Below are 6,000 nucleotides of genomic sequence, written 5' to 3'. Positions count from 1 at the left end.
ACTACCCACATCCGCTGTAACCCCACTACCCAGAGCCAGCATGACACCACAACCCAGAGCCGCCGTTACCCCACTAGCCAGTGCCGCCGTAACCCCACCTCCCAGAGCCGCAGTAACCCCACTACCTAGAGCCGCTGTAACCCCATGACCCAGAGCCACCATAACCCCACAACCCAGAGCCACCATAACTCCACTACACAGAGCTGCCGTAACCCCACCACCCAGAGGCGCCATAACCCCATCACACAGAGGCGCCGTAACCTCACCACCAAGAGCCGCGGTAAACCCACCATCCAGAGCCGCCGTAGCCCCAACACCAAGAGCTGCCGTAACCCCACGACGCAGAGCCTCCGTAACCGCACGACCCAGATCTGCCGTAACCACACTATCCAGAACCGCCTAATCCCACTACTAAGAACCTCCGTAACCCCACTACCCAGAGCCGCCGTAACCCAACCACCCAGAGCTACCGTAACCCCACTACCTAGAGCCACCGTAACCTCCACTACCCAGAGCCACCGTAACCACACTACCCAGAGGCACCGTAACACCACTACCTAAAGCCACCGTAACCCCCACTACCCAGAACCAGTGTAACCCCACTACCCAGAATCACCGTAACCCCATGACCCTGAGCCACCGTAACCTCACTACCCAGAGGCAACATAACCTCACTAACCAGAGCCACCGTAAAACCACTACCCAGAGCTGCTATAACTCCGTAAACCCAGTAGCGAGAGCCGCCGTAAACCCACTAGCCAGAGCTGCCGTAACCACTCTACCCAGAGCCGCCGTAACCCCACGACCCAGAGCCACCGTAACCCCCAAACCCAGAGTCACCGTAACCCCACTACCCAGAGCCACTGTAACTCCACTACCCAGAGCCACCGTAACCCCTCAACCCAGAGTCACCGTAACTCCCACTACCCAGAGCCACCATAAACCCACGACCCAGAGGCGCCATACGGTGGGACTCGGTAGTGGGGTTACGGTGGCTCTAGTTCGTGGGGGTTACGGTGCTTCTGGGTCGTGGGATTATAGTGGCTCTGTGTCGTGGAGTTACAGTGGCTCTGGATAGTGGAGTTACGGTGACTCTGGGTTTGGGGGTTACGGTGGCTCTGGGTCGTGGGGTTACGGCGGCTCTGGATAGAGTGGTTACGGCAGCTCTGGCTAGTGGGTTTACGGCGGCTCTGGCTACTGGGTTTACGGAGTTACAGCAGCTCTTGGTAGTGGTTTTACGGTGGCTCTGGTTAGTGGGGTTATGTTGTCTCTGGGTAGTGAGGTCACGGTGGCTCAGGGTCGTGGGGTTACGGTGATTCTGGGTAGTGGGGTTACACTGGTTCTGGGTAGTGGGGGTTACGGTGCCTCAAGGTAGTGGGGTTACGGTAGCTCTGGGTGGTTGGGTTACGGCGGCTCTGGGTAGTGGGGTTATGGTGGGTCTGGGAAGTGGGGGTTACGGTGGCTGTGGGTAGTGGGGGTTACGGTGGCTGTGGGTAGTGGGGGTTACCGTGGTTCTGTGTCGTGGGGTTACGGCGGCTCTGGGTCTTGGGGTTACGGCGGCTCTGGATCGTGTGATTACAGTGGCTCTGTGTCGTGGGATTACTGTGATTCTGGGTAATCAGGATACAGTGGCTCTGGGTAGTGGGGTTACGGTGCCTCTGGGTAGTGGTGTTACCGTGGCTCTAGGTAGTGGGGTTACGGTGATTCTGGGTAATGGGGATCAAGTTGTTCTGGGTAGTGGGTTTACTGCATCTCTGTGTAGTGGAGTTACGGTGGCTCTGGGTAGTAGAGTCACGGTGGCTCTGGGTAGTGGTGTTAATGCGGCTCAGGGTAGTGGGGTACGTCGGCTCTGGGTATTGGGGTTACAGCAGCTCAAGGTATTGGGGATATGGCGGCTCTGGGTAGTGGGGTTACGGCAGCTCTGGGTAGTGGGGTTAAGGCAGCTCTGGGTAGTGGGGTTATGGCGGCTCTAGGTAGTGGGGTTACGGTGGCTCTGGGTAGTGGGGTTACGGTGGCTCTGGGTAGTGAGGTTAAGGCATCTCTGGGTAGTGGGGTTACGACGGCTCTGGCTAGTGGAGTTACGGCGGCTCTGGGTAGTGGGGTTACGGTGGCGCTAGGTAGTGGGGTTACGGCGTCTCTGGGTAGTGAGGTTACGGCAGCTCCTGGTAGTGGATTTACGGCAGCTCAGGCTTGTGGGTTTACGGAGTTACAGCGGCCCTGGGTAGTGGTTTTACGGTGGCTCTGGATGTGGGGTTATGGCAGCTCTGGATAGTGCGTTTACGGCGACTCTGGGTCGTGGGGTTACGGCGGCTTTGGGTCGTGGGGTTACGGCGGCTCTGGATTGTGTTGTTAAAGTGCCTGTGGGTAGTGGGGTTACGGCGGCTCTGATTAATGCAGTTATGGCGGCTCTGGGTAGTGGGGTTACGGCAGCTCTGGGTAGTGGGGTTACGGCGACTCTGGGAGGTGGTGTTTCGGCAGCTCTGGCTCGTGGTGGTACGGCGGCTCTGAGTCGTGGGGTTATGGCGGCTCTAGGTAGTGGGGTTACGGTGGCTCTGGGAAGTAGGGGTTACGGTGGCTCTGGGTAGTGGGAGTTCGTTGGCTCTGGGTAGAGGGGTTACGGCGTCTCTGTGTAGTGGAGTTACGGTGGCTCTGGGTAGTAGAGTCACGGTGGCTCTGGGTAGTGGGGTTAAGGCGGCTCTGGGTATTGGGGTTACGGCAGCTCTGTGTATTGGGGTTATGGCGGTTCTGGGTAGTGTGGTTACGGTGGCTCTGGGTAGTGGGGTTAAGGCGGCTCTGGGTATTGGGGTTATGGCGGCTCTGGAATGTGTTGTTAAAGTGCCTGTGGGTAGTGGGGTTACGGCGGGTCTGATTAATGCGGTTATGGCGGCTCTGGGTAGTGAGGTTACGGCAGCTCTGGTTCGTGGGGTTACGGCAGCTCTCGGTAGTGGGGTTACGGTGGCTCTGGGTAGTGGGATTACGGTGGCTCTGGGAAGAAGGGGTTACGGTGGCTGTGGGAAGTAGGGGTTACGGTGGCTATGGTTAATGGCGGTTACCGTGGCTCTGGGTCGTGGGGATACGGCGGCTCTGAGTCGTGGGGTTACAGTGGCTCTGTGTAGTAGGATTACTGTGATTCTGGGTAATCGGGATACAGTGGCTCTGTGTAGTGGGGTTACGGTGGCTATGGGTAGTGGGGGTTACGGAGGCTTTGGGTAGTGGGGGTTACGGCGTCTCTGTGTAGTTGAGTTACGGTGGCTTTGGGTAGTAGAGTCACGGTGGCTCTGGGTAGTGGGGTTAAGGCGGCTCTGGGTATTGGGGTTACGGCAGCTCTGTGTATTGGGGTTATGGTGGTTCCAGGTAGTGGGGTTACGTTGGCTCTGGGTAGTGGGGTTACGGTGGCTCTGGGTAGTGAAGTTATGGCGGCTCTGGGTAGTGGGGTTACGGCGGCTATGGGTAGTGGGGTTACGGTGGCTCTAGGTAGAGAGGTTACGGCAGCTCTGGCTAGTGGATTTACGGCGGCTCTGGCTAGTGACGTTATGGAGTTACAGCGGCTCTGGGTAGTGGTTTTACGGTGGCTCTGGGTAGTGTTGTTATGGCGGCTCTGGTTTGTGGGGTTGCTGCGGCTCAGGGTGCTGGGGTTATGGCAGGTCTGGATCGTGCGGTTGCGCGGCACTGGGTATTGGGGTTATGACGTCACTGGGTAGTGTGGTTACGGCGGCTCTGGGTAGTGGGGTTACGGTGACTCTGGGTAGTTGTGTTATGGCGGCTCTTGGTAGTGTGGTTGCGGCGGCTCTGTGTAGTGTGGTTATGGTGGCTCTGGGCAGTGGAATTACGGTGGCTCTGGGAAGTAGGGGTTACGGTGGCTCTGGGTAGAGAGGTTACGGCAGTTCTGGCTAGTGGATTTATGGCGGCTCTCGCTAGTGACGTTATGGAGTTACAGCGGCTCTGGGTAGTGGTTTTACGGTGACTCTGGGTTTTGGGGTTATGTTGGCTCTGGGTAGTGAGGTTACGGTGGCTCAGTGTCGTGGGGTTACGGCGGCTCTGGGTATGGCGTTACGGCAGCTCTGGGTAGTGGGGTTATGGTGATTCTGGGTAGTGGGGTTACGCTTACATGGGTAGTAGGGTTTCGGTGGCCCACGACCCAGAGCCGCCGTAACCCCATTTCCCAGAGCGACCGTAACCCCCACTACCCAGAGCCACCGTAAGCCTCACTACCCAGAGCGACCATAACCCCACGACCCCACGCTGCCGTAACACATCGACCCAGAGCCGCCATAACCCCTCGAAGCAGATCCGCCGTAACACCTCGACCCAGAGCCGCCGTAACTCCACTACCCAGAGCCACCGTAACTCCATTACACAGAGACGCCGTAACCCCACTTCCCAGAGCCGCCATAACTCCACTACCCAGAGCCGTCGTAACCCCACTACCCAGAGATGCCTTAACCTCACTACCCAGAGCGAACGTAACCCCACTACCTAGAGCCGCCATAATCCCAATACCCAGAGCCACCTTAACCCCACTACCCAGAGCCGCCGTAACCCCACTACCCAGAGCCGCCATAACCCCACTACCCAGAGCCGCCATAACCCCACTACCCAGACCTGCCTTAACCCCAATACCCAGAGCCGACGTACCCCACTACACAGAGCCGCCTTAACCCCACTACCCAGAGCCACCGTGACTCTACTACCCAGAGCCACCGTAACTCCATTACACAGAGACGCCGTAACCCCACTACCCAGAGCCACCGAACCCCCACTACCCAGAGCCACCGTAACCCCTACTTCTCAGAGCCACAGTAATCCCACTACCCAGAGCCACTGTAACCCCACGACCCAGAGCCGCCGTAACCCCACGACCCAGAGCCACGTTAACCGCCACTACCCACAGACACCGTAACCCCTACTTCCCAGAGCCACCGTAATTCCACTACCCAGAGCCACCGTTACCCCACTACCCAGAGCCGCCGTAACCACACTACCAAGAGCCGCCATAACCCAACTACCCAGAGTCACCGTAACCCCACTACCCAGAGCCGCCGTAACCACACTACCCAGTGCCGCCGTAAACCCCACTACCCAGTGCGGCGTAACCGCACGATCCAGACCTGACATAACCCCAGCACCCTGAGCCGTCGTAAACCCACGAACCAGAGCCGCCATAACACCACTACCCAGTGCCGCCGAAACCCCACCTCCCAGATTCGCCATAACCCCACTGCCCAGAGCTGCCGTAACACCACTACCCAGAGCCGCCGTAACCCCACTACCCAGAAATGCCTTAACCTCACTAACCAGAGCAAACGTAACCCCACTACCTAGAGCCGCCATAATCCCAATACGCAGAGCCACCTTACCCCCACCACCCAGAGCTGCCGTAACCCCACTACCCAGAGCCGCCATAACCCCACTACCCAGAGCCGCCATAACCCCACTACCCAGACCTGCCTTAACCCCAATACCCAGAGCCACCGTGACTCTACTACCCAGAGCCACCGTAACTCCATTACACAGAGACGCCGTAACCCCACTACCCAGAGCAACCGAACCCCCACTACCCAGAGCCACCGTAACCCCTACTTCCCAGAGCCACAGTAATCCCACTACCCAAAGCCTCCGTAGCCCCCACTACGCAGAGCCACTGTAACCCCACGACCCAGAGCCGCCGTAACCCCACAACCCAGAGCCACATTAACCGCCACTACCCACAGACACCGTAACCCCTACATCCCAGAGCCACCGTAATTCCACTAACCAGAGCCACCGTTACCCCACTACCCAGAGCCGCCGTAACCACACTACCAAGTGCAGCCATAACCCAACTACCCAAAGTCACCGTAACCCCACTACCCTGAGCCGTCGTAACCCCACTACCCAGAGCCACTGTATCCCGATTACCCAGAATCACAGTAATCCCACTACACAGAGCCACTGTAACCCCACGACCCAGAGCCGCCGTAACCCCACGACCCAGAGCCACGTTAACCGCCACTACCCACA

This window comes from Narcine bancroftii, unplaced genomic scaffold (assembly GCF_036971445.1).
Source record: "Narcine bancroftii isolate sNarBan1 unplaced genomic scaffold, sNarBan1.hap1 Scaffold_263, whole genome shotgun sequence".
Classification (NCBI taxonomy): Eukaryota; Metazoa; Chordata; class Chondrichthyes; order Torpediniformes; family Narcinidae; genus Narcine; species Narcine bancroftii.
The sequence above is the reverse complement of the archived record's forward strand: the minus strand, read 5'-3'. Positions refer to the sequence as shown.